General features: G+C 42.9%; 2 long non-coding RNA genes across 3 annotated transcripts; one reads left to right on the plus strand and one right to left on the minus strand.

The window, feature by feature from the left end:
- Positions 1 to 10,560: 10,560 nt before the first annotated feature.
- LOC120442212 lies at positions 10,561 to 11,458 on the minus strand. The gene is made up of 3 exons (XR_005614574.1): positions 11,335 to 11,458; positions 11,129 to 11,245; positions 10,561 to 10,625 (listed from the first exon to the last, which is right to left on the minus strand). It is a non-coding gene; the product is annotated as an uncharacterized LOC120442212 (long non-coding RNA).
- Positions 11,459 to 20,532: 9,074 nt separating this feature from the next.
- On the plus strand, positions 20,533 to 21,426 carry LOC120442388. Of its 2 annotated transcripts, XR_005614703.1 has the most exons (3): positions 20,533 to 20,598; positions 20,664 to 20,725; positions 21,339 to 21,426. It is a non-coding gene; the product is annotated as an uncharacterized LOC120442388 (long non-coding RNA). The 2 variants fall into 2 exon arrangements; XR_005614702.1 differs by having other exon boundaries at positions 20,538 to 20,725.
- Positions 21,427 to 27,896: the final 6,470 nt, after the last annotated feature.

Raw genomic sequence — 27,896 nt, forward strand, 5'->3', positions numbered from 1 at the left:
AACCTCAGTGATGATCTGAACCCCGCAGCAAGCCTATTCATCAGATAATCCATTACAATATTCCACAAAGCCTCCTAAAGCACACACACACTGAAGAGCTGCAATTTAACTCAAAGTAGTGGATGAAGCCTAACAGACAAGCCTTTCTGGAGTCCTCTGTTTGGATGCCTGTCAGTCAAAGTGGCCACACCCCCGACACCAGTATCAGGTAGAAATCACCCCACTCTGAGTCCTTACAACAGAAAAACTGTACACAGAGGCCAAAAGCTTTCTAAACATGTTTTTTAACATTGTAAAGTTGGACATTTTAACATGTGACCTGGGTCTCAAACAGTTGCGGCCCACGTGACCCCTACTTATATTGACATGAAGAAATATATAACGCAATTTGGCTCTTGGAGTTATTTTTTTTGTGAGGGAGGATTTGTTTGTTGTTGAATGCAATATTAAAAGAAGTTCTTTAAAAAGCAAAAAATGATTTAACATGAAGACGATATGAGCAGAGAGTACAAACTCATGTGGACACTTATGTCTGCAGTTTTATTTTGTTAGATACGAACACAATGACGGCAGAAGTGCTGCCATGTGTGCACAGACAGAGAGGACCAATGTGTTTATAGCAGTTCAATGAAAGGCTTCAGTTAGTTAAGAGTGAGAAAAAAGAATCTGCAGTTTTGTCTTGTTATACAATATCTCAATTTTAAAAAACAACCAAAACACAACATTTTCAGAAATATTTGTGTTTTCTTGTTTGTTTGTTTTCGTGCTACTCACATGAGACGACAGTGGCCCGCAGCTCATTGAAGTTAGCGACCTCTGCACTCGAGGAGCTGCAGCGTGCGGCCCATCCAGGGCGGCTTAATTTTGGAGCCGTGGAGGTCATCTCTTGGTTAACACGAGACTGATGGTGGTCGGTTTATTATTTGGTTCAATACGTGTCAGCATGGTGCAGCTCATTCTACAGCTTGTTTAAAAGTATGTCTTTATACCTCATACCCAGCCGTAGCAAGCTTCTGCTTCACTGTGTTAAAGGTTGTTTTTACTCCAGCTACCACAAGTCAGCATGAAATTACACAATGAAATTAACACAAGTTGTGAGTAATTAATGGAACAATAGAGTCATTTGCTGTTAGAGATTCAGCATGTAGCTGTTTTCTTCATTCTTAATGAATCTTTTTACATAATTGAAAAAAAATGTTACATTTTACTGTAACGAGTACAGAGATAAATCATTTTGCAGATTTAGTTGTCCTTATGGCGTACCGATGATTAACGACGATTCCAACCTGGAAGCTCTTCGTGTGAGTCTGTTTCTTTTTCAGACAGCATCAGAAAGCAGACAGATGGACGCCGGCCGATAAAATAGAGCCAGACCAGCAAGTTTCTGAAAAACAGACAATCATGGGAGCGCACATACAGTTAACCTACTTTTCTGGTAGAAGATACAACTATTGAACAGTGTGTGTGGCAGGTACAGGTCAAACTCTTCTGATGCTTTATGTTTTTGTCACTTTATCAACAAGTTAGTTTGCTTACATTTTTTCCAAAATCATAACTCACTTGACTAAAGTCCAATCATATAGATTCTGATCAATTAATGTGTAACATAAATTCCTGTAAGTGTCTTTCTGAATGTGTGATTAGAAGAATCACACATTCAGAATAAAGGTGGCGTGGTTGGAGACTGCTGATCTGTCATTCACAGCTCAACTCAGTGCATCTCATCATCTTTAGCCTAATCATCTTCCCTTGGCAGCTGATTGCTTTTACCACACTAATAATCCAGGAAGATAGACCCAATAGCACACACGCATACGCTACTATCAAAGAAGAGTGTGCTGATGTCTGACAGCTGCGTTCAACTCAGGATCACTCCGCCACGTTGAGTTGCTGCCAGAGGAAACAGAAAGAAAGTGCTTCAGTTTTGATTTCCCCGGCAGCGCGGTGAGGAAGGGAGAGTGGAGAGGAACGGCAGTGAAATTCATTAATTCCACCCATTTGCCAGTCAAAGCTTCTGCTTTTTCTCAACCAGACTGAACATAAACAAACACAATCATGTGCAAATGAGTCCAAATGAGATGTGACAGTTCTATTGGGCTTAATTTATTAGCAGTGATTATGTAGGCCCGCTTTCCACTGGCAGCCAGCAGAGACGACTGAGCGTAAATAAAAGAAATCAGCAGCATTATGAAAAGTGGATATTATTAATAGTGATGGCTAAAGCTGCTGGCATGATGAGATTCATTTAAGCACTGATATGCTCAGCCTTTATGAGATAAATTGTGATGTTTTTTTCCTTTTGCTTGTGGAGCACTGAATTCAAGCTACAAACGAGCTTTTCGAGGCTGCTCTGGGCTCCATTGTCACAGCAGGGGTTAAAAGGACACTATGAATTTTTAATGTATTATTTTGGGTTTCTACATAATATCACACAGTGCAAGCACTCTCGTGGCAAGTAATATAAATACATATAAAAGATATGGATAAACTGAGCTGATTATCTGAAAACTTGCCCAGAGTTAGCACTTCAAAACTTGCAACTTTTACAAAACTGAAGTGTGTTAAAGTCTCATTCAGTGTCATTAAAGAATGAAAATTAAATTCAGCCCAAATTGCAGGAGTTAGTGTTACGATTGTGCCGAACTTTAAATTAAACGTGCGGAAAAGAAGCAGGTAGTGTGTGGATACGAGGTACCATCGAAAAGTGCAGGAAGTAAAAACCACGTGTGATTTAAACTGAACTGAGTTACCCTTAAAGCCATCATCCTGTGAATCCACAGATTGCTGTCGCTTTCCTTTGTGGACGTCCGGCTCTCTCCCAATGTGATTTCATCACAGACCTCAAACTTGCACAGGGTGCAAACATGTCTTTCAAACTGGCCCAACTTTATTTTGAGTGCACACAGATCAGACAGCAGTTTTCAGATGGAGCACATACAGCCCAAAGGCTGTGCGTCAGGTCACACGTTTGTTTTTTCCCATGTTAATGGGATTGTGCTGAGACATTTAGAGAGAGCACGTTCAGCAGGATGACCTGAGCTGTGTTGCATGCCATGGCCATGGTATGTTGGCACAAAGTGCAGCGATAATTTAGGTCTCCTTTTGCATTTCCCCAAAATTAAAATTAGTATAAGTGTCTTTATTTTGACATGCTGGAGGATATCCAGCGCACATTGCAGAGGCACAAATGTGATCAGAACACAACTATGACCTTTAAAGAAGGCAGGCCAAATCTGAATCACAGACAATTTTTGAGTTTTAGTTTTTGTTACATTTCTCATTTCGACTCTCCAGCAGAGAGAGGATCGTTTTCCTGACGTTACAACAGCACATATAACACTGTATGCACTTATTATAAAAAAGATTTAATCTACATTTTACCCATTTGTCCTAGTCCCTGCCTTCAGGCTATGAATGCTTTACTATTTACACAGATGGGCAAAGAGGAAAAGGGGGTGAGGTGCAGGCTATCCATTTTCCACACTTAGATGACAGTTTGCAGTTAATGATCTCAGCTGTCGCAGGGGAGGTACTGATATCACGAGGCATTTGCATTGCTCTCACCTGTCATCGAGAAAATCAAATTCAGCGACATCCTTCTGATTGATAATGTGATCAGACTGTTGGCTTTGACTCTCGTGGCCAGGGGGACCTGAATAATGAACCAACTCGAGCCGATGGGTCGGCTCAAGCTGCCGTGCTGGAGACCAGGCTGATTTCTCACAGGGGAAGCTCTGCAGTCCTAGGGTCACACGATATGAAGTCTCTGGGTGGGAGCTGCAGTCGCATTATGTGACACAGAAAGATGACTAACAACACAAGCTGCTGAATTTGTCTGAGGTTTCATTTCTCTTTTGTTAAGCTTTTTAACAATATTTCTTCACCATCATTTAAAGTGGATGTAATAAAGCACAACGACTGAACCACAGAATGAAAAATGTTTCTTCACGACACAATCGATTTGAACTCTAATAGTCAGATAAAGTCTTTTATGTGTGCGTGTTTGTTTCAATGTATAATTTGCTACATTAGTATCATTTGCATGCTAGAGAAGAAAACAGAAAGAGCATACAGAAGAGCCTTAATTGGGTGTGTGAATATTCTCCATAACTGCTGCAGCTTTGGTCGTACTGTAAACATGAGTGTGTGTCTGTGTGCATGCAGCTGTTGACATTTTCTGCCAGATCCTGAAATAGTTGAAGACATGTTATAAGCATGGATTAGGTCTTATTGTTGATCGAGCTATATTCAACACCCAGAGTCCAGTGTCTATCTGCTGTCCTCTTATTTAATGTGAATGTCAGGTTATGAGTATCAAGTTTATGAAATCAGGGAATACTTTTGGCAGGTAATTTACTTGTAGTTTAAACATTATTCAAAAAAATCAGACTGACTCCTGTCCCAATGACACACACATTCACTGTTTTCTACGCCTAAGCCCAGCACTGACCAAAGCTGGGGTTCAGCATAATTCCTAAAGATACTTTAACATTCAGACTGGTGCAGCTGGGGAATTGAACCACCAACCTGCCAAATGGTAGACCACTCACATCGAAGCACAGCCAATGTACTAGTTTGTATACTCTAATAAAGCAAACATATAACCACTTATATTCTCCATCAAAGTGCCACGGTGTCATCTGTCTTTGAGCATGCTATGCTAGTATGCTAGTTGCTGGTTAGCAGGGCAGCTAGCAGCTAGTCATTAACATTCCTATATTAAATGTCAGTTTACTGTATTCAATATATCTTCCACATGGACATCTGCAAAGTCAGAAACTGCTGCTAAGGTTTACTTAAAAACCTTAATAACCTTGTAATTCTACAAACAGAAGCCTCAGTTAGCTCCACTTTACACACAACAGTCACTGAATGTCACAAGAAACATTGTTACGTAACAGATAGAGGAACCTACACAGATAAAGCTAACATTGCCATAAATACAAACTTTATGGTTTTTCAAACTAACCTGTTCAGATTTTTTTAAGGTTAAAAGGCTCACTTTGATTGACAGGTGTGCTAAATGAGTGAGTTGTATCCAGCAGCTGTCTGCTAGGCCTCTCTTTGGCTAAATCGATGCACTTAACTGGACTTTTCAGTTACAGTTTGTAATATTGTGACTTTTTAATAGAATTATCTGACTAGCAATCAAACGACCACCTTATGAGCAGCGGTAGAAAAAACTCCCTTTTCACAGGAAGAAACCTCCAGCAGAACCAGGCTCAGGGAGGGGCGGCTATCTGCGGTACCCAGCCGGGGGAGGACTAATAATAATATGGTTTATTGGGCAGTACAGCTCATCAAAGACCTGTGCTCCAGGAGTTATTATTAGAGTTATTAGAGTTTCTATCTATTTGTTATAGATTAGTATTAAATTTGAAGACAGAAGGCATGTGACTTTAACAAATAATGTGACATACACTAAAAACACAGTAGTAAAAAGTCAGGGATTATGTGCAAACATGTCAATCTTACACGATAACGTCTACAAAACACCTAATTATTAGCTAATTAATGTTGTCTTTTTGCCAGGATAAGTTTAATGTCAGTTTTGTTGTCTTTTCAAATGGGAGAAAACAATTCCTCTACGTTTCCTGACCAGCCAATGCACCAGTAGGCCCGTCCTCCAGAGTAAACCTGACAAATCTGTCTACACCCCACAGCGTACCTGCTGCTTGCAGGTGGAACGCAACACTGTGCACATAAAAGCAGCCGAATGTCCAGCAAAGGGAGTCCAAAGATATATCGCATTTTAGCTCGCTTGTGATGATCTTTTTTGGAAAGAGTCACATTCACTGGCTGACGAGCTCGTAGCCAAAGCCTTAAAGCCCATTACATGTTCTGATTGTCTCAATCTAATGCACTAATTGAATGCTATCCCTCAGCTACTTTTCATCATTGAAGGGCCCATGCTGGTGAACTGATTTGGATATAATTTGCACAGCGAGGGCTTCAATCACAAGAGACAAACATTTTCCCTCTCATTAAAGAGCACATTAAAGATTATCTTCTCTAGTTGCCACAGTGACTCTATCTAATATGATTTGCTGGAAATGTGCAGAGAACAATTTCCCTGTGTGATCCAGCGAGACTTGTATTTTCTCTTGCCTCGTCTCTTTTTTGCAGTAAGTGAGTCTAAAGAGACCTCTTTGATCTTGTCTCATTGCTCTCAATACTCCAGACTGAATTTAAATCACAAGGCCGACTATTTTAAGAACAAAGCTGCCGTTGTGCTGAACAAGGGAAAAGAGGAGCTCGCTTTTATTTCTCCCACTACCCTGTCAGAATGAAATTTGCTCGGTAGTACGGGAAGCTGTGCTTATTAGTGTGTGTCATTTGAATCCGCAGCGTAGCTGTGCTAAAAATGAGCTTCATGGGTGCGTGTGATGTCACTGTGTGACAGATCCTTACACTCAACTATGTGTTTGTGTTTGTTAATAATTACAGAAACACATGTAGAGATGACTGAGGTGTGAGCGGCCCCCAACCTTTTTTGCACCGGTTTATGTCTGACAATAAAAAGAAGATTTGTTCATAACACACAGGAAAAGACCCAGGGAAACAGAGTTGATGATAAAAACCCTGAAAACCATAAATTCTTGCGGCCCGGTACCAAACAACTCACGGACCGGTACCGGTTCCTGGCCCGGGGGTTGGGGACTGCTGATTTAACAAACCACAGGACAGCACAGTGGATGCTTACAGAAACTGCTCTGACTATGAGCACTCCTTCTTTCTTTTAAAATACATGCATGGCCCTGTTTACATTTGTTATGGCCCATTTATGCTCTCTGTTGTCGTCCCCACGTTCGGTGGTGCACCTCTCGATTTTTGCATCCAAAAGCATGAAGGGATGGAGAGCTTCCCTTCCATCTGTGAGCACACTCAGGTCTTAGAAGTGGCCATGCTTCTCGTAGTAGACCGAGCTGTGAGCCTTTATTTGGGAGGTTCTAGAGCCTCAGTTATGGAGATCTTGTGGTAATTGTCATCCTTTCTGTAGATATTTGGGTCACATATCCTTGGTACTGATCGCTAAAATATTGCATCCCTTTGTGGTTTGCTCTTACTTTGACTCTCCAACTGGAGTAGTCAGTATCAGTGTTTAAATCAGTCTACATGCGTTGCAAACACTGTCAGCATTTCAGAGGTGTTTTGCCTTCTGCATTCAGCCTGTGTGAAAAGTCTTGCTCTTATTTTTTATGGTTGCCCTTTTCAAAGAAGCCAGCAAACATGCCACCAGAAAGGTCAGGAGGATCTGAATAACATTAACAGTCTTCACAGCCACTTTTCTGCCCGTCTCTGCCATCCCAAAAAAACATCCACCTCATCCTTTCCTCCACAGGTAACTCTTAAGGTGGAAAAGATGTTTGCAGACCTTGTATAATAACCTGTGAGTGTTGTCTGTCCTCTCCGACTCTTGCCCTCACACACTGCTGGTATTTCTACTGCTTTTATTTTGCTGACTGACAAGAAAATCACTGGCACAGTTTTTCTGGCCGTAAACAAGGAGGGGAAGTGTCAAAGGTTGGAGACATGGGGATTTAAGCTCGAAGAGGATCCAGGCTGAAAGCCACGTAAACCCTTGCTCATAAAATTGAATGACTCTCTGCAGTAGGTTTGAAAGATGCATGTAACGGTGCTCTGACAAACTCAGCATTGCTTGGGATGAGCTGCTGTACTGCCTCTGGATTCTCTCACATGGGGGCAGTGTTGCACCATCAGTTGTGCACCTCCCCCACCTCGTCCTCTTGGTGTGTTCTTAATCATCTGGAGGCATGCAGCAGGCGTCATCTGCTCTGGGCCTCCTATTTCCTCCTCTGATGTTGCCTGTGATAAAAGACAACCACAACAGAGACGGCCAAATCCCACAATTACCAACTTCATACAGAGTAACTAAATTATCTAGACTTTTATTTTGGGAGGGGGGGTCTGACAATTCCTCTGAACTGTAGGAAAAACGAATCCTTGACTCCTCCCCCATAAACTAAACTGATGATTTTGGATACAAATAAAGATTTAAATAATCATTTCTTGTTGATGTCATTCTCACAGTTTGCTTTTCAAAATTCATATATGCACATATAACCATATAACATATGGTTGTACAATAATGCCTTTACCTTTCCTTATTCCATATACCTTACCCTATAAAGCCTGAGCCATTAAATAATTACCAAAAACAAACAAACTGGAGGGTTTATGGAATCTTCTGTCAATTAAAGACGAGGCTCCATTCAGCGCAAAAGACAAACAATAAATATAAGAAGAGTAAGAAATAAATATACACTTTAAAATATATGAGTTTTCTCTTTTTATCATTTTTGCAACATCTGGAATTTTTGTGCAAATTATTATCGATCACACTGATGATGCAGAGCTCTCAAAAACGCCCTAACAGCGCCTTAAATATGACACACGCAGGGTTACAAATGCAAACTACAGGGTGGGCCATTTATATGGATACACCGTAATAAAATGGGAATGGTTGGTGATATTAAAGTCCTGTTTGTGGCACATTAGTATATGTGAGGGGGCAAACTCCTCCAGATGGGTGGTGACCATGGTGGCCATTTAGAAGTCGGCCATCTTGGATACAACTTTTGTTTTTTCAATAGGAAGAGGGCCATGTGACACATCAAACTTATTGGTAATGTCACAAGAAAAACAATGGTGTGCTTGGTTTCAATGTAACTTTATTCTTTCATGAGTTATTTACAAGTTTCTGACCACTTATAAAATGTATTCAATGTGCTGCCCATTGTGTTGGATTGTCAATGCAACCCTCTTCTCCCACTCTTCACACACTGATAGCAACACCGCAGGAGAAATGCCAGCACAGGCATCCAGTATCCGTAGTTTCAGGTGCTGCACATCTCGTATCTTCACACCATAGACAATTGCCTTCAGATGACCCCAAAGATAAAAGTCTAAGGGGTCAGATCGGAGACAACAGGGGCCATTCAACTGGCCCACGACGACCAATCCACTTTCCAGGAAACTGTTCATCTTGGAATGCTGGGACCTGGCACCCATAATGTGGTGGTGCACCATCTTGCTGGAAAAACTCAGGGAACGTGCCAGCTTCAGTGCATAAAGAGGGAAACACATCATCATGTAGCAATTTCAAATATCCAGTGGCCTTGAGGTTTCCATTGATGAAGAATGGACCCACTATCGTTGTACCCCATATACCACACCAAACCATCACTTTTGTTGTTCCAACAGTCTTGGAGGGATCCATCCAATGTGGGTTAGTGTCAGACCAATAGTGGTGGTTTTGTTTGTTAACTTCACCATTCACATAAAAGTTTGCCTCATCACTGAACAAAATCTTCTGCGTGAACTGAGGGTCCTGTTCCAATTTTTGTTTTGCCCATTCTGCAAATTCTGTGCGCTGATCTGGGTCATCCTCGTTGAGATGCTGCAGTAGCTGGAGTTTGTAAGGGTGCCATTTGTGAGTAGCTAATATCCGCCGAAGGGATGTTCGACTAATGCCACTCTCTAGTGACATGCGGCGAGTGCTACGCTGTGGGCTCTTGCTGAATGAAGCTAGGACAGCCACTGATGTTTCTTGCGTCCACATTTTGGCAAATCCAACACTGAACCAGTTTCACGAAACTTAGCAAGCAGTTTGCTAACTGTAGCAGTTACATTGAAACCAAGCACACCATTGTTTTTCTTGTGACATTACCAATAAGTTTGATGTGTCACATGGCCCTCTTCCTATTGAAAAAACAAAAGTTGTATCCAAGATGGCCGACTTCTAAATGGCCACCATGGTCACCACCCATCTGGAGGAGTTTGCCCCCTCACATATACTAATGTGCCACAAACAGGACTTTAATATCACCAACCATTCCCATGTTATTACGGTGTATCCATATAAATGGCCCACCCTGTAGTTTATTCACTTACAGCTGCTAAACTCTGACTAATCAGGACTCGTGGCCAAACCAGGTAATCTGGAAATCAAATTGTTTAACAGTGATGAAAGTGTGGACTTAATGGAGGCGGTCTGCACCAATGAAGGAAACCACATGAAGGAGCCTAACCGTTTCATTTCATGCTGTTAGCATAACAACCTGACAGGCAAAGACCTGACTCTCTTTGGCATCAGCGTCAGCTAAGACGACTCTGAACAGGCCCTAAAAAGTCACATACCTCTGGTAAGCACAGAGGGAAGCCCTCTGTTTATGATAATAAAAAATATAATATTTTTATTGTAAGGATTTAAATGCTTGTATTCTTTTAACCTCTTAAGCCCCAACGCCCCCTGATACGGGGGCAAACAGCAGGAGATCAGGTAGGCTTGGGGCTTAAGAGGTTAAAAGGCTGAAAATAAAGAGGATTGTTGACAGCAGCATGCCAGCCTGAATTAATTAAGAAGAGGGACCTTTCAGAAAGTATCAAGTGACCCCAGTAATAAGTGGATGTGTCCCCTAATACGAGTGAGTGTCTGGTTTATTGGCTCACAGCAGGATATTTTACTTCAGGGTTCACAGTACCTATTGATCTGGCGAGCCGATGCTGGACTGTTCCCTTGGCACTCGGTGGCATCTCTCCTTTCTTTCTTTTGTTCTTTCTTTCCTCGCCCCAGTCTGGCACCAGTCATCTCAGGACAACTGCTGCGCAGGAAGATGGTATCCATTGCGGGTGGGCGTGTTGTTGTTTGTTTCATTAAACATCACCCGAGCGCACAGTAGACGAGGCGCTTCACACGGACAGTGCATGCATTTATTTTGATAGTGCTGGAGGGAAAGAGTGTTGAGAGTGATTCTGAAAAAGCTTTAACAGCTGAGCATCTGGATCCTAATAAGAAATGTAATGTTTACTAAATGAGCTCAGCAGGAAATACTTCCTATTAAATATTCCCTGTGATGAATTTCCTCTATATCACATAGACAAATTATATTTAACCCATGAACTGTTTCCAAAAAGGAAGACTGAGCTATAGTGTTTCTGGTCTATGCGATAATGAAAAGTGTGACCTCTGACCTCTTTCAGGGGTCACATTATAGTAAGGAAGAACAAAACAGCCAAAGAGAATATTGGAGCAGGCTCTCTCATATTACCAGAATCCTATATATTCACATTTGGACAGACTTTTGCTGAGCTGTGTATTTTCCACCTGCTGATTGAAAGTCTTCCCCTGCCTTTCTCTCTGCCTCAATAGGCTGGCTCAGCCCGCTGGATCTCAAGGATGGATGGAGGGATTTACTGATAGACTGATACAAAAGGACACAATCTGTAAACCAGGGGGAAAGTGAGAGCATGGTTGGCAGACAGTATACTCCTGCTGACAAAAAGTACGATACTGACAATACTGATACTCACTTGCTCATTTCTTCCCTCTTGCATCTCTGCCCACCAGCCATCAGTTTTTAATTCTTCTTTCTGGGAACCTCTACATTCCTGCAGTAAAAAGTCACTGCTGGTTCTGATTTCATACCACTCTGTGCTGAGAACACATAGAAATAAAGACACATGGAGATTATTACTGTTTAAAAGTCACTCTGATCCTTTCAGTTTCCTCAAGGACCTCAAATCTTCCTATTTCAGTCATACTTTGTTCTAAAAACTGCAGCTGATCCAAAACATTTAAACTGTAAATAATCTGAATAAATGAGAAGATGAGTATATTACTCACATTATGACCTGTGAAAACACATATATTATTGTCTTGTTCATTTCATTTGAAATGATCTTTAAATAAAGATTTATTTACTTTTCTTTTCTTTTTTTAACACTTGTCCAGGTTTGAGTTGCAGGACCAGCAGCCTAAGCAGACATGCCCAGAGCTCCCCAGCCATGACCTCCAGCTCATCCTGGAGGCATCCAACACATCATGTCTGTGTAGAAGGAACGAACACCTTCATCGAAGAGGTGTTCAGGGTCTGGCTGCTGGGCTGTGGTCGGCATGGCTTTTTGGTTAGCTTAGCATTAGCATGCTGTCTGGTTAGCTTAGCATTAGCATGCTGTCTGTGCAGGTGCTTGCAAATAGCCAAAGTTGTATTAACAGCATAATGCAACTCTTTCTGTCCTAGATGCACTTTGCTGTGCGCTCTCATCCTTTTGTGCAATAAAAATCAAAGTATCGTCCATATCCCAATTTATTTATGAGGTAATTAATAGTCTGAATTCATGTTTTTATACACAGATTAGAGCTGGCACACTGGAGTTCACTGAGAAGTCAGAAATTCATCAAGAGCAAGATTCAACCGCTAAAACTGATTTTTCTGTTCAGAAATTCAAGTAAATAACTGAAATTTGTCATCTTAACCAAATATATATATATATATATCAATATACATGCTGTGATATATTTTTTGCTGTTTTGTAAAACTGTAATTTTGAAAATTCATTAATAAGAACAATAATTATATTTTGGCATTACAAATATACTTTTGATTAAAGAGCCTGCACATACAGCTGTAGCAGAAAACCTTACACTCCATGGTGATCTAATAAGAATATATAAGCACACATATACTGTATAATGCTGTAGCAAGCTAAATAAGTATCTGTAATTCCAATAAAAGCCGAGCATTTAGTGCTTCTGTCTGATGTGTGCGACTATTATTACCCTGTTCAGTGTTTGATTACCTGCTCAGGTCACTTACTGCCCACTAAATCCTCTCTAATTAAAGTATTAAAAGGTGGAATGAAAACTAACAGACCTATCACTCCTTCAGGTCGGGACGTCGGTCCATCTGTTCCATGAAAGTCACCCTGTGCAAAAAAACAACAAGCCTTTACTGCATCTGCAGCGATGCAGCACAAAAACCCATTATTATTATTATTATCTGTTCACTTGCCCCTTGTAATATAAAAGAGATGTTATAAAAGCTCCTGTTTGGATCTGGGTTTCATAATTAGACAAATAAAATCATACTATGCTCAGCTGCTGTGAGCGTGCATGTGCTGAAGGTCTGTCTGCTCTTAAAAACGCTGGAGGCTGCGGAGGAAAAACCTAAAGGGTCAGCTTTGCTTCACTGCTTTTGTCTCCAGTGTTGTCAGAACCATCGGCTCTTCTTCACTAGCAAAACATCGTAAGCGAAGTATCATGAGACAAAATATTCACGCCCGCTTCATTTACTATATCTCCTAATCTCTTTTTTCAAAATGAGTTAAAGCCAAATCTGGCAAACTGTCATTTAACCCAAGAACTTTTTGGAAAAAAAATATTGACTTATTTGAAAATGTCTTGTTTTCTACAATGTAAGCACAAACATAACAGACTGTCTCCATGTCTGGATGTTTCCTTTGCTCTTCAAGTGTTACTTTGTAACTCTCACTTCAGTGTTTTGTCCAGCAAGTCGTTTTTTTCACCAGATCTAATCCATCACACCTTCAGAGACCCATAGTTTCCATGCTGAAATACCTTAGTCTGATAAGCAGCCAGCAGGCTCTCGTCACATCTCTGAAAGTCAACACAACACAGTCCTTTGCAGGCTGTAGCATGGATGGATGCTGGTGATATGCGAACACAGAAATCGTCACATGTAGAGGCAGAGCTGTTCATTTACAAAGTTAACATGCTTGAGGAGTAAAGTGATAGTGTGGCAGGATGAATGTTATCCCTCGGTCCAACCCACTTTCAGCCTGGCGCATTAGGGGGCGCTAGTATAAATAGTGGCCATTTGAGTGTCCCTGGATCGCTTACCTGTGACCTCCTTTTTGGTCACCTGACTTCCTGTTGGTGTTGCTGAGCTTAGTTGCGGGTTACTTTTCTGAAGCCTCCATCGCAGCTGGTAGGTGTTTACTCATTGTAGTGTATATATTACTTTGCTTGATGGTAAACAGCTATTGTTTGTAGGTCGTAGCTGTAGAAGCCTCCTCTGAGCCATTCTGCTTACGTTTTATGACACGGCTTACTTGGTACGTAATCAACTTCTGTCACGCTCTCTGCCTTCTGTTGTTCTTTTATAGTAATTATTTATTATGCTTTGCAGGAAGTGCGGGCCTGAGTTTTGCGCCAAGCTACGTGAACTGAAGTGCTGCTGCTTTGCTTTGCTTTGCTTTGCTTTGCTTTGCTTTGCTTTGCTTTGCTTTGCTTTGCTTTGCTTTGCTTTGCTGTGCTGTGATCCTTTGCTTTGTTTTACTTTACTTTTACTGTCTGTTCCGGCTGCGAAGTTTCTTTGCTGCTGCCAGCCTTTAAAGTGGACGTCGGCGTGGACAACGGCCATATGCATGCCACGCGGGTCGGCCGGCGCGCATATTGATTAACTGACTGGATAATTAACTTATAGCCGTGCAGACGGCAAGTCGGAGCACTACGGCGATTCCGTTTGCTCCATATTTTAGAGTTTTACCCAGATTGTATGTTTTACTGTTTGATTTGTAGTTTGGATTTTTGTTACGCCACTGGTGGGAGGCCCTTTTTCTAGCTGCAGATCACCAGTGTGGTCTTGCAGTTGGGTTATCCCCCAGCGCTATATATTAGTTTTGTTGTAATATATTAAAATTTCCTTTGTTTCTTTTATTCAGATGCGGAGTGCTGACGTGGAGGAGACTAGGGTGCCTTGGTGGTGGGATCCTCTGAGTGTACACACCTGCCTTGTTTAATTTATTAGTGTGAGTGTGCTGCACTTGTGTCTTGGTGTATTTTCTTTTTTTTTGAGTTTGTGTGTGGCATCCCTGCCCCTCCACTGGTAAGCCTCAGCTCTGAATACCTTTTTTGTATATTTTTACACTGATATTTATCACTGTGCTTTTAAATGTTGTTTTAATTAATAAATTGTCAATTTATTTTATCATTGAACCTCGTCTCTGTCTTGAGTATAACAAACCTAACTGCCTTCGTAGTGATTAGTGTTACCTCCAGTATTCTCTGGGTGAAATTCCCAGGGTGGCGTTGTCTTTTAAAACTGTGAAGAGTAATTACTTTATTTCCACCTCGTGCTGCCACAAACTTGGCGTTTGTCGACAGGATATACTCTTTTAAAAACAGAGACGTGTGTTCCTTTTTATTTTTTTTATTATCTGGTGTAACGTAAACTGTTTAAATTTATTTTGTACAGGATAAAAGCAAAGCAGCAGCTACTTTGGTGTGGGATTCCACAGCTGTGTTACAGAGATGGAGGAAGAGTTACAGGAACTCAGGGACTTGATCGCGCAGCTGAAAGCAGACAATGAGAGGCTGCGTCAGGAGAGGGCTGTTGGGTCAGGTACTAGTGCTACACCTTCTACTTTGACTGCATCATCTGTTAACCCCCAACTGCTGGTGTCTCTGTAGCAGAGAGACTAGTTTTTGTGCCCGTGACAGAAAATGCCCTATGTTTAGAGGAAAATCAGGTATAGGGTTGAATGAATGGTTGGAGGAAATAGAAGGTTGTGCTAGAGCACGTCATTTGTCTTTGGCTGATAAAGCATTTTTCCTGTTTGACCACCTGGAAGGGGAAGCACGTGAGGAGATCAAATATCGCTCTAGTGCAGAGAGGTCGGATCCGCTAAGATAATCACTATATTGCAAGAACTTTATGGCTGTTCAGACTCCTATGTAGCATTGCAGGAAGCTTTCTTCTCTAGAAAACAGCAGGAAAGTGAGACACTGCAAGAGTTTTCCTCGCTCTCCTGGGTCTTATGGAGAAAGTTAAATTGAGTGCCCCAATGGCATGCCTAATGCTGATGTTTTATTAAGAGATCAATTTGTTGAACAGGTCTTAGACAGTACCTTGCGGCGGGAGTTAAAGCAGCTAGTAAGGAGGCAGCCAACACTGACATTGCTGGAGATTAGAGGGGAAGCTATTAGGTGGGAGCGTGAAGGGTTGCCTAGTGGCGTTAGACATAGAAGCAGTTCTGTTCCTTCTGTCTATGGGATTCAGTATGGGGTCCATAGCGGTCCTTCAGGAATAGCCCAGCCCACCCATTTGTCTGAGATGAGTGAGATGAAGGAATTGTTAAAGCGCCAGCAGGAGCAACTTAATCAGCTCACTCAGAGCATTGCTCATTGCAGGGGCCCCATCGAATGTCTCGCTCAGGACGGAGCGATTCCATTATATGCCGGCGTTGTCAGCAACCTGGACATTTTGCTCGGGAGTGTGATGGGGAACGTGTTCCTCGTTCCCGGCCTCCTTCGCAGGCTCCTCTGCATAATCGCAGGCACTCTCCTTTAAATACGGCTTCGGAAAACTAGCACCCTCCGTATTGCCGAGCCACAGTTCGGGTGGGGTGTCTATTGGCTCAAGGGTTGTTTCTAATGGTCCAGAGGCAGTCTCCAAATTAATTTCATCCTGTCCGCATATAGATGTGGACATGGGCGATATAAAAGGTACCTTGTTTGGTTGATACGGGGTCCATGGTCTCTACCATTACTGAAAGCTTTTTCCGCCAGCATTTTGAGTCCTGGGGTCAAGAGCGTCTCAAAGCTTGTCATTGGTTGCAGCTTAAAGCGGCTAATGGTTTGTCCATTCCCTACCTTGGCTATATCGAGCTAAGTGTAGAGCTCTGTGATAAGTTTCTTCCACAGTGTGGCGTGTTGATCGTTAAAGATCCTCCAGGTGCAGGACCTTCCACGGTTTCGGGTGTATTGGGGATGAATGTCATTCGGAAGTGTTACCACGAGCTTTTTGGGCAACATGGTGAAGCATTGTTTAGTTTGGGCTCTGTCACAGAGGCCCCTAAACCCCTTGTGCATGCGCTGCAAAAGTGCCATGATGTTAGTATAAGAGCCCCACTGGATTTGTCTGGCCATGTGAGAGTGAGAGGTAAGCGAGCATGTTGCATTCCGGGTGGTGTAATGAAAATAGTGGCCGCCACCTGTTCTGAGCAATATTCAGGTGCCACCGTGTTATTTGAACCTAATGATGTTAACTTGCCTGCTGGACTTTTAGCGTCCCCTGCATTGGTTCGAGTGGTTAGAGGTACTGCATACATACCAGTTGTTAATGTAGGGACCACGGCAGTCTTGCTTCATCCCAGGACCGTTATAGGGACCCTGGAAGATGTTCATGTGGTCAGTTTGCCTGCTGGTGTGACAGAAATACCCCCTAACATAGCCACAATGGCATCTCACACTGCCACTCCTACTGTGCAGGATCAGATGGAAGGAATTGATTTGTCTAAACTGTCAGCAGAGGAACAGGGACAGGTGAGGTCTCTCCTTGACAAATACAGCTCGGTCTTTTCTGCTCATGACACTGATTTGGGTTGCACTAACTTGATCTCCCATGACATTCCGCTCTTAGATGATATCCCCGTGCGGCAGCGTTATAGGCGCATCCCCCCTTCAGAGTATGAGGTTGTGAAAGAGCATATTAATCAGTTACTAGGGGCCAAGGTGATTAGAGAGAGTAGCAGCCCCTATGCTTCTCCCATCGTGCTCGTTTAAAAAAGGATGGCAGCCCACGCATGTGTGTTGATTATCGGCAATTGAACAACAAGACAAGGAAAGATGCATTCCCCTGCCGCGCATTGAAGAATCCCTAGATGCGCTGACTGGTGCCCGTTGGTTTTCCACCATGGATTTAGCAAGTGGCTACAATCAGGTCCCAGTTACGGAAGAGGATAAGCCCAAGACTGCCTTCTGTACTCCTTTCGGCTTATTTGAGTGGAACCGAATGCCATTTGGGCTCTGTAATGCCCCTAGCACCTTCCAGAGACTAATGCAACGCCTTTTCGGTGATCAACAGTGCCAGTCTCTGCTTCTCTATCTTGATGACATTGTAATCTTCTCATCAACAGTACAGCAACATCTTGAGCGGCTGGATGTGGTGCTAGGTCGGCTTCAGCAGGAGGGCTTGAAAGCAAAGCTTGCCAAATGTGCCTTTTTCCAGCGGGAGGTTCGCTACTTGGGCCACGTCATCTCCGATCAGGGCGTCTCCACCGACCCTAGCAAGGTGGAAGTGGTGGCTAACTGGCAGCCTCCTAAGACTGTTTCGGAACTACGCTCCTTTCTTGGGTTTGCCAGCTATTATCGCCGTTTTGTAGAGGGTTTTGCCAAGTTGGCGGCACCTCTGCATAGACTGGTGGCAGAGTTGGGAGGCAGAAAATCAAAGAAGAGGTCAGAGCATGGTGTAGCGGAGAACTGGACTGCAGAGTGTGCTCAAAGTTTTGAGGCACTAAAGACTAAACTGACGACAGCACCAGTGCTTGCTTATGCAGATTTCTCTTTGCCTTTTATTTTAGAAGTGGATGCCAGCCATGGCGGCCTAGGGGCAGTGCTCTCCCAGGAGCAGGGAGGTAAGGTGAGGCCAATAGCCTATGCCAGTAGGGGCTTGAGGCCTACTGAGCGCAATATGCTAAACTGTAGCTCTATGAAGCTGGAGTTTTGGCACTTAAGTGGGCCATGACTGAGAAGTTTAGAGTACTTGTTGGGCCACAAGTGTATTGTTTACACCGACAACAATCCTCTTAGTCACTTGTCTTCTGCTAAACTTGGGGCTACTGAACAGCGCTGGGCAGCTCAGCTCGCTTCGTTTGACTTCGACTTAAAGTACAGGTCAGGAAGGAGTAATAAGAATGCAGGCGCTTTATCTCGCCAGCATCCACCCGATCCTCAGGAAATTAAAGCCATGGTTCCTGGTACAGCCTTGCCCGAACCTCTTCAACAAGCTTTGCGGCTGGGACCAGCTGAGGTATCACAAGCTGCCATTACAGTTTTGCCCCATCTCACTACTCCTGATCTTCATACCCTCCAACAGGTCGACCCAGTGATAAAAGAGATCTTGGTGTTCTGGAGACGGAAGCAGCGACCCAGCTTTGAGGGCGGCAGCAGCTTGCCCCACCTGCTCTGGTGCTGCTACGACAATGGGATCGTCTGATTGAAAGGGATGGAGTTCTGTATCGTCAGGTTCATCGCCCTGACGGTGCTGAGGTGGTACTTCAGCTTTTGCTGCCGAGTGCACTAATTGAGCAGGTGCTGACTCATGTTCATCAGGAGCACGGCCATCAAGGTGTGGAAAGGACCCTAGCACTTCTTCGCTCACGGTGCTACTGGCCAGGTATGTCTGCTGAGGTAGCTCGCTGGTGTCAGAGATGTGAGCGTTGCCAAGTTGCAAAAGACACCCAACCAGCAGCTCAAAGTTTCATGGGACATTTGTTGGCTTCTCGACCAAATGAAATCTTGGCCATTGATTACACCCTGCTTGAACCCACCGGAATGGGCTGGAGAACGTCTTGGTAATGACTGATGTTTTCAGCAAGTATACATTGGCTGTCCCCACTCGTGACCAATGTGCTGCTACAGTGGCCCAGGTTCTCGTGACTGAGTGGTTTCGAAGTTTGGTGTACCTGCCGTATTCATTCGATCAGGGTCGTAACTTTGAAAGCTCCCTGATCCAGCAGCTCTGCAAGTTTTATGGTATTGAGAAGTCCCATACTACTCCTTATCATCCGGCTGGAAATGGTCAGTGCGAACGTTTTAATAGGACTTTGCACAATTTGTTGCGGACCCTGCCAGTATCCAGAAAAAGAGACTGGAATGTATGTTTGCCCCAGTTACTCTACTGTTATAATACCACTCCCCATCAGGCTACTGGGGAAACTCCATTCTTATTGATGTTTGGCCAAGAACCCAGGTTGCCAGTGGACTTTCTGTTGGGCAGAGTACCGGACCCCATCAGTGGAGATGTGCACGAGTGGATTCAGGAGCATAAAGCCCGGCTACAGGTTGTACATGAAGGAGCCAAGGAACGACTGCAACTGGCTGCCGACCGCAGAAAGAGGCACCATGATAAAAATGTGAAAGAGGCGCCATTGAACGACGGGCAGTTGGTGTTCCTGCGCGATTTGAGTGGAAGAGGAGATATAAAATCCAAGATCGATGGAAACCAGCGGTATATAGAATCCTGAAGGCACCTAAAGGAGGTGGGGCAGTATATACCATTGCACCTGCAGATGATCCTAGCAGTGTGAAGCATGTTCATCGTACCTTGCTGAAGGCTGTGGTAATGGCACCTACACCATCAGAAGGGCCTGCTCGTGCGGGGTAGCCCACATGGACCAGAAATATCATCCGCAGAGCCAGAACATGACTCATCAAGTGACAGTGACCTGTTATTCCTGAGCATAGGAGCTCCTCAAGTAAATGTTTCACCATCTTACAGCCCAGTGGCAGTGATTCCAAGTAGCTCTGAGTTGTTGCTCCCGCCAGAAGATCGAACTTCCGATGTTCCAGCCACTTGTACAGTTACTCCGAGTGCAGCACCAGTTCCATCTAGCTTTCTTCCTGTTCCCACTACGAGCTCTGATACAAGACATATTGTTGTGCGAAGAACCGCACGGTCCACGGCCGCCAGCATTCAAACATCCATCATCTCCCAAGACCAACAGGGAGGTGGCACAAGGGCTGCAAACTCTATTTCTGAGCTTAGAATACATACTGTCTCCGCATTTTTAGGCCTTGGGATTAACCTGGGTGTCTTTGTAATCCATCGTCGGGCGACGATGCAAAAAGGAGGGGTAGATTGTGGCAGGATGAATGTTATCCCTCGGTCCAACCCACTTTCAGCCTGGCGCATTAGGGGGCGCTAGTATAAATAGTGGCCATTTGAGTGTCCCTGGATCGCTTACCTGTGACCTCCTTTTGGTCACCTGACTTCCTGTTGGTGTTGCTGAGCTTAGTTGCGGGTTACTTTTCTGAAGCCTCCATCGCAGCTGGTAGGTGTTTACTCATTGTAGTGTATATATTACTTTGCTTGATGGTAAACAGCTATTGTTTGTAGGTCGTAGCTGTAGAAGCCTCCTCTGAGCCATTCTGCTTACGTTTTATGACACGGCTTACTTGGTACGTAATCAACTTCTGTCACGCTCTCTGCCTTCTGTTGTTCTTTTATAGTAATTATTTATTATGCTTTGCAGGAAGTGCGGGCCTGAGTTTTGCGCCAAGCTACGTGAACTGAAGTGCTGCTGCTTTGCTTTGCTTTGCTTTGCTTTGCTTTGCTTTGCTTTGCTTTGCTTTGCTTTGCTTTGCTTTGCTTTGCTTTGCTGTGCTGTGATCCTTTGCTTTGTTTTACTTTACTTTTACTGTCTGTTCCGGCTGCGAAGTTTCTTTGCTGCTGCCAGCCTTTAAAGTGGACGTCGGCGTGGACAACGGCCATATGCATGCCACGCGGGTCGGCCGGCGCGCATATTGATTAACTGACTGGATAATTAACTTATAGCCGTGCAGACGGCAAGTCGGAGCACTACGGCGATTCCGTTTGCTCCATATTTTAGAGTTTTACCCAGATTGTATGTTTTACTGTTTGATTTGTAGTTTGGTTTTTTGTTACGCCACTGGTGGGAGGCCCTTTTTCTAGCTGCAGATCACCAGTGTGGTCTTGCAGTTGGGTTATCCCCAGCGCTATATATTAGTTTTGTTGTAATATATTAAAATTTCCTTTGTTTCTTTTATTCAGATGCGGAGTGCTGACGTGGAGGAGACTAGGGTGCCTTGGTGGTGGGATCCTCTGAGTGTACACACCTGCCTTGTTTAATTTATTAGTGTGGTGAGTGTGCTGCACTTGTGTCTTGGTGTATTTTCTTTTTTTTGAGTTTGTGTGTGGCATCCCTGCCCCTCCACTGGTAAGCCTCAGCTCTGAATACCTTTTTTGTATATTTTACACTGATATTTATCACTGTGCTTTTAAATGTTGTTTTAATTAATAAATTGTCAATTTATTTTATCATTGAACCTCGTCTCTGTCTTGAGTATAACAAACCTAACTGCCTTCGTAGTGATTAGTGTTACCTCCAGTATTCTCTGGGTGAAATTCCCAGGGTGGCGTTGTCTTTTTAAAACTGTGAAGAGTAATTACTTTATTTCCACCTCGTGCTGCCACAATAGCAAAGCACTGGTATAGCCGTGAGTGTTGTTAACGATCAGTGTGTGAACTTTTCTCACGGAGCCTGAAAGCTCGACGTCAGAATGCAGCTTTGACTACAGAAACCTCTCAGACTCTTACAGGACAGCACTATGTTGATTTTTACATATGCTATAAGACTCCTGCACAGATTCAAGGCTTTTTTTGTCAAAGATAGTAAAAGCCTATAAGAATAAATTAAATTTGTTTTTATTTGAACATTTTCTCGTTTTCACAGCCACATTAGCTCTAAACGTAATTCAGCAAACATAGTTTGGCAGCACTTAAGGTACAAGTTTAGAGATATCTGAAGTTAATGTCTGCTACCCACTTCCTGGGGAATTCTTGCAATAATGACATGCAGTAAAATCACACTGCATGTTAACAGCGTGCCATGACTTTATTTAAGAGCTTTTTCTGGAATGTAATTTGTAGTTAATTTGAGAACAATAAAGCTTTTTTCCCATCACAGAGAGCGCTGGTTGCTGGGAACATACAAAAATTGGTGCACACAATAAGTGTATTTTAATGCTGCTATCCTCTAAACACAACACGCATTTCTTTGCAAAATGTAGTCGGCAGCCAGCGTTACACAAGTGCCCTTCCATTTGAACAGTAGGTAGTAAATCATCAGGAGAATTTTCCATGGCAACCATGCTGGTTAATGGTTGTGCTTCAGCTTAATGATATGCCTGGTGATAGAAGTGTGTGTGTGTGAGAGAGAGAGACGATAATAGGAAAGTCTCATGAATAATCATTAGATTAATGTCATCTACATCAACTGCATGTCAATAAGTGAGAAATTAAACTTGACGTTTCTTTCAGCAGCCATTAACAGTCGGTCCAATTAGCCAGTTGGACGGGGAAATGTTTCATTCTTTAATTTGTCTGATTCCAAATCAAACCAACTATAAATTAGTGGATGAAAAATGTCTCCATCAGCCAATAACTGCTGTCTTGTCATTGCTGCGGCTGTAATGATGTGGTACTGCAATCAGTGCATTCTGGTGTGTGTGCACACACAGGGGACTGTGTGTGCGCTGTATACCAACAACATCAGGTGTAGACTGCAGACAAATTAGGCTCTCTGTTCTGGAGGACTTGCTTCAACGTCGCAGACCTTTTGCTGTCATAATAACGATCTTGCACTCTTCATCACTCCCTCTCTCTGCACACATTTGGCTCTCGTAGCTACACTTTGGTTTTCCATTTCTGCTTCACTGACATGTAGCAGAACAAACAGCACTCAGCAATCCTGTTTGACGAATGTCGTCTCTAATTATTCACTCTGCTCAGATAAATGTCATAAATTATACCCTGTATTTCATTACATGGTGGTTTGTGAGTGTGTTACAGTCTTTGGGTTTGTTTTTTCAGTATTTACAGGCTGATCCACACTTATCATGTTTTATGTGATAAGCAAACACACGATGGTCAGTAACTGAGTGACAGGAGGGACCTCGTGTTATGTTTGATTAATGGAGAGCTATTTCTTCTTGCTATGAAGCTAATTGTGAGTCCATAGATACAGGTAGCAGCTCTCCTACCTCTAGCATATGGACACAGGTTACAGCAGCTACACCAATGAGTCATGACTCACTGCATCCACCTACACAGTAGCTGGCATAGCTAAATCACATTAACTTATCTGCGGTTTCTTTCTTTTTTTTTAACTTGGGACCTCAGACCTGTCGCTTTCCTATGTGCCTGTCCAACCTGGAGTCTATTCTAGCTGTTAGAATAGGTCGTCAGTCCATCACAGAGCTAATGCAGAGACAACCACACATAAGCCAGTTTAGAACCACTAGTTATGCTAACAAGCATGTCATTGGACATAAACACGAAAAGGCCAACCAGATCCAGGTGACAGTATTACTGATGAGTCACATGTTTTATTTGGCACCCTTAGCTGACACAGCTCTCCCCAGGAAAGGACCAGCAGTGGGACAGTGGACCCCGGGGCTGCATTTAGAAGATGACAAATTAAGTGTTAACGACTGTGCAAAGACAACGATGTAGAAACAACATCTACAAATGGCCTGACTCAGTTACAGTTAGTTAACACTAACCTGTGGTGGGTCCAACCAGTCAAAAGTTGAAATTCTTTTTTGGAAATCATGGACAAATAAGGAGGCGAGAGAAACTATCTTAATGAACATTTAAAGAAGGGGTGAAGCAAAATAAATGCCCCGTCTCAACTTTTAAAAAGGTTTTCTTTTTTTTAACCTCCCCGGCTTTGGATGGTTTTTAAAAAAGAAAAAGAAAAACTATTAGTCAGTTTAAACGTGATACTTATGAAACATTAAAAAATATAGACTTTAACTGATTGGAAGTCATACTATATGATTTTTGTTTACATTTGGAATATATTGTTTTCACGATTAAGGATAAAGCGATGCCTTGTGGTGCTCTAGTTCATCTGTTTTTACATCCTGAAAAACAGAAAGTTGCCGACTGCCTTATCGGACAAACAGCGTGCGCCGTCTCCAAGCACAAAGATAGATGCTTCTTTTCTTTACATATTAAATCTGAGTTAGTTTAGTCTGTTTAATATTTGATGACACTGCTCAGAGTTGTTATATAGTTTTTTTAATCCCCAAAAGCTGATTGTGTTCATCTGGATGTTTTCAGTGTGAGAAACGTTTCGTCGCTCATCCAGGTGACTTCTTCAGTCTCAGCTGACTGCAGGTTTCCAACCATATAAACAGGACATTTGCACAGTGACTGAAACCAGCACCACTGAGTGAACAATGTGCTGTCCATCATAGCAATTAGTGTGAACCTGGCTGAGAGCATTTATGAAGTAGAAGTAAACAGACATCAATGCCGAGTGTCCCAAAACATCCAGCTGCATGCTTACAGCTGTTTAGCTGATCCTTTTACTAACACAAAGCTCGTCAACAACTATTAAAAAAACTCTCTAAAATGTGATGATTTGCCTATTTTTCCCTTATTATTGAAAATAATGTCAGACAGAGGGGAGCTCGGGAAGTTCCCTTCGTTCCCTGTTTGTTGGGTAGCTCATTAAAATTGTAACAAATAAAATACACACATCTATCGTATCTGATAAGCTCAGCTCATTATTGAAATGAACCGGCTCCTGAGTACCTCGGATATTCCCAGGAGGATTACCTCTGAGCATGTTTTGTTTTCCTGATACTTACAGTGGCTTGCAAAAGTATTCGGCCCCCTTGAACTTTTTCCACATTTTGTCACATTACAGCCACAAACATGAATCAATGTTATTGGAATTCCAGGTGAAAGACCAATACAAAGTGGTGTACACGTGAGAAGTGGAATGAAAATCATACATGATTCCAAACATTTTTTACAAATAAATAACTGCAAAGTGGGGTGTGCGTAATTATTCAGCCCCCTTTGGTCTGAGTGCAGTCAGTTGCCCATAGACATTGCCTGATGAGTGCTAATGACTAAATAGAGTGCACCTGTGTGTAATCTAATGTCAGTACAAATACAGCTGCCCTGTGACGGCCTCAGAGGTTGTCTAAGAGAATATTGGGAGCAACAACACCATGAAGTCCAAAGAACACAGCAGACAGGTCAGGGATAAAGTTATTGAGAAATTTAAAGCAGGCTTAGGCTACAAAAAGATTTCCCAAGCCTTGAACATCCCACGGAGCACTGTTCAAGCGATCATTCAGAAATGGAAGGAGTATGGCACAACTGTAAACCTACCAAGACAAGGCCGTCCACCTAAACTCACAGGCCGAACAAGGAGAGCGCTGATCAGAAATGCAGCCAAGAGGCCCATGGTGACTGTGGACGAGCTGCAGAGATCTACAGCTCAGGTGGGGAATCTGTCCATAGGACAACTATTAGTCGTGCACTGCACAAAGTTGGCCTTTATGGAAGAGTGGCAAGAAGAAAGCCATTGTTAACAGAAAACCATAAGAAGTCCCGTTTGCAGTTTGCCACAAGCCATGTGGGGACACAGCAAACATGTGGAAGAAGGTGCTCTGGTCAGATGAGACCAAAATGGAACTTTTGGCCAAAATGCAAAAAGCTATGTGTGGCAGAAAACTAACACTGCACATCACTCTGAACACACCATCCCCACTGTCAAACATGGTGGTGGCAGCATCATGCTCTGGGGTGCTTCTCTTCAGCAGGGACAGGGAAGCTGGTCAGAGTTGATGGGAAGATGGATGGAGCCAAATACAGGGCAATCTTGGAAGAAAACCTCTTGGAGTCTGCAAAGACTTGAGACTGGGGCGGAGGTTCACCTTCCAGCAGGACAACGACCCTAAACATAAAGCCAGGGCAACAATGGAATGGTTTAAAACAAAACATATCCATGTGTTAGAATGGCCCAGTCAAAGTCCAGATCTAAATCCAATCGAGAATCTGTGGCAAGATCTGAAACTGCTGTTCACAAACGCTGTCCATCTAATCTGACTGAGCTGGAGCTGTTTTGCAAAGAAGAATGGGCAAGGATTTCAGTCTGTAGATGTGCAAAGCTGGTAGAGACATACCCTAAAAGACTGGCAGCTGTAACTGCAGCAAAAGGTGGTTCTACAAAGTATTGACTCAGGGGGCTGAATAATTACGCACACCCCACTTTGCAGTTATTTATTTGTAAAAAATGTTTGGAATCATGTATGATTTTCGTTCCACTTCTCACGTGTACACCACTTTGTATTGGTCTTTCACCTGGAATTCCAATAACATTGATTCATGTTTGTGGCTGTAATGTGACAAAATGTGGGAAAGTTCAAGGGGGCCGAATACTTTTGCAAGCCACTGTATTTTCTATGCTAGTATGTATAAAAGCTGTGAGTCAATAATAAACTCTCTAAAACATTAGTTTTTTGTAGAATACATTACTGCAGAGTTTATCACTCTTTATTTCATTGATTTGTGTTCTGAGTGCAGTTTTGCACATTAGGACCACCACATTTTTCTGCTTCTGCATCACACAGCACAGGGATCATTATTAATTAACCTGAGTGGAACTGTGTGGGTTTCTTATGTCTGCACAACTTTGCTGATATAGAATTTATTGAGTTTGTGCATATGCTGAGTTTATCCGACTATGCGGCTCTCTTCTGAAACGTGCGCTTCCATTCGGTCAAGCTTAAGTGTTTCAAGAAGAGAGGACGCCACTGATGATAGTGACCTTCATTTGCACTCCTCTCACTTGCAGCGTGGGGTCAAATGCCAGACAACTTATATGCTAAGTCAACAAGTGCTGCCATCTGCCTGTTCATTAAGCGTTGACCTTTCACTAGTTAAGTGGGGTCACTGAGGAGCAGAATAAGAGCAGCATCCGTTCAAAGTACATAAACACGTAATAGCTTGCCCTCAGTTGTGTGGGTTGGCTGAGCTTATAAAAGAGCTAATATGTTAGCATTCTGTCACTCTGTTTAACTCTCCAGCTCATGGCACTTAAAATGTGTGGAAATAAACAACTTTGTAATTAATCTGGTGGTCTGTGCTTCCAGTGACGGCAAAACGAAGACCAAGTCAGGCAAAAGCAAACATTTCTTTCCAAAGCTAGGTTTAAAAATAATAACGATTTGCATGTTTTGCATTCATGCTGTCTAAAGATCTGAGAGCTCGCATGTGCAGAGGACTTTTATACCTTCCTGTTTCAGATGTCTGGCCTTTACTGCGTGACAGTGTGGGACGAACATATTCAGTCTTGCATAATTACTTATGTGTACAAAGATAAACAAGCTTCTTTTGTAATAATAGTCCAGCCAATACAAACATGTTAGACTACACACCTTTTATGTCTTAGTGAGGACATCCAATTGGCATAAAGCTTTTCCTAACCTCTTACCGTCACCATCATAAATGAATGCCTAACCATCACCTAACTGTAACCCTGACACTAAAACCACATTTTGAGTCTCAAAGATGCCTTCAAACTTGTGAATTTACGCCCCACAAGTGTAGTAACAGTCAGTTTTTTGGTGCTCACAAAGATGTTTAAGTGCACACACACACTTACCGTCAATACTAACACACACTGAAAAATTGAAACCTGCTTAAATGAAGATTTGGTGGAGAACAACTCACTGCTGACACAGAGAAAAGCAGTGTCTGTGGAAGATGGGGAAGGTGGAGGCGGCTGGTGGTGGCAGTGGGGCG

This window comes from Oreochromis aureus, linkage group 10, assembly GCF_013358895.1.
Source record: "Oreochromis aureus strain Israel breed Guangdong linkage group 10, ZZ_aureus, whole genome shotgun sequence".
Classification (NCBI taxonomy): domain Eukaryota; kingdom Metazoa; phylum Chordata; class Actinopteri; order Cichliformes; family Cichlidae; genus Oreochromis; species Oreochromis aureus.